Source organism: Lissotriton vulgaris, chromosome 1_2 (assembly GCF_964263255.1).
Source record: "Lissotriton vulgaris chromosome 1_2, aLisVul1.2, whole genome shotgun sequence".
Taxonomy (NCBI): domain Eukaryota; kingdom Metazoa; phylum Chordata; class Amphibia; order Caudata; family Salamandridae; genus Lissotriton; species Lissotriton vulgaris.
The window spans coordinates 43,154,161-43,155,382 of record NC_141686.1 but is presented as its reverse complement, the minus strand read 5'-3'; positions in this window follow the sequence as shown (position 1 = coordinate 43,155,382).

Here is a 1,222-nt window from a genome sequence, read left to right as displayed (position 1 = left end):
TATGGAATCTGCTGGAAGATGGTCTTAGGACAAGACAAAGTAAAATGGTATAATGGTTTGGAGTATGAAAAGAATGAGTTTGCTGGTTTTCATGGAAAAGAGAAGAGTGAAGATGAAGTGTTGGGTGATCTATTGGAGGAAGACTAACTAACTAGATGAAAGTGAATAGTGATAATTCTTCTTCTGGTAAATTTAAAATAATGAATTCACATCACTTTAAATAATAGGAATGGACATGAAAATGTTGTTTCTGGAAGTGAAATTCATGTTCCAACTACAAAGAGGTTAGTCTAATACTCCAGCAGTTATGGGAAGATGTCGAAGGCAACCAAAGTGGATAGACGATTATAGAACTTGAGTAGACTTTAAAGAAGCATAATACTTTTTGTGTTGTTTTTGTTTATTTCAGTATTCTGTGTTGGGGAAATGATGTGTTGTGATGGCTTGAGCTCGTGTAGAATTCAGTATTAAAGTGCGTGTGTGTATGGGTTCGGTGTGTGAGGTAATGGCATTCTGAAGGATTGTTGAATAGCTGAGCTGGGTGCAACTCAAGTTGGACCAGAAGTGCCTTCACTACTTGGAGGTGTACTAAACTTATCTTAAATCTAGATCCGTATTGGCGTTTTGCTTTGATTCAATACCCCAAATTAATAAAAACGTATTTCACAAGCATTTGAGGGTTATTCTAAGATGCCCCCCTGCTTGTTGACATTATTGGACTGCTGATATGTTGTGCACTCTCAAAAGGATGCAACAATTCATTTAGCCTTTCACCAGGATGCAAATGGGAAAGGATTGCAACAGGAACTCCAGGAACTGTATGTGATGATTCAGATCCTTCTGGGACCAATGCACCCTGGTGGAGTTCTTTCCACAACAAGTTCCCCAATAGTTGACATCTATTTCTGCGAATATGTCACTATTGATTCCACGCCTCCATGTGGTCCAGCCACCATTCCATCTCCATCCTGTCTTTCTCCAACAGTGACATTTCGTCCTTGTAAGAGAGTTCCTTTTGTTGATGTCTGATATCGAGTCTCTCAAAGGGTTTACATTTTTCTCAGAGTCAAGTACTGGCTATTTGTTCACATTTAGATTCTGCAAAGGCCCAGATATGATACCTAAATAGGACTTTAAAGCAAATCATTTGTATTAATTTTAGCTTGGCTTTTCTGTCTTTGTTTACTTGCATTTTTATATGGATAATTAAGGCAGCTCTAGA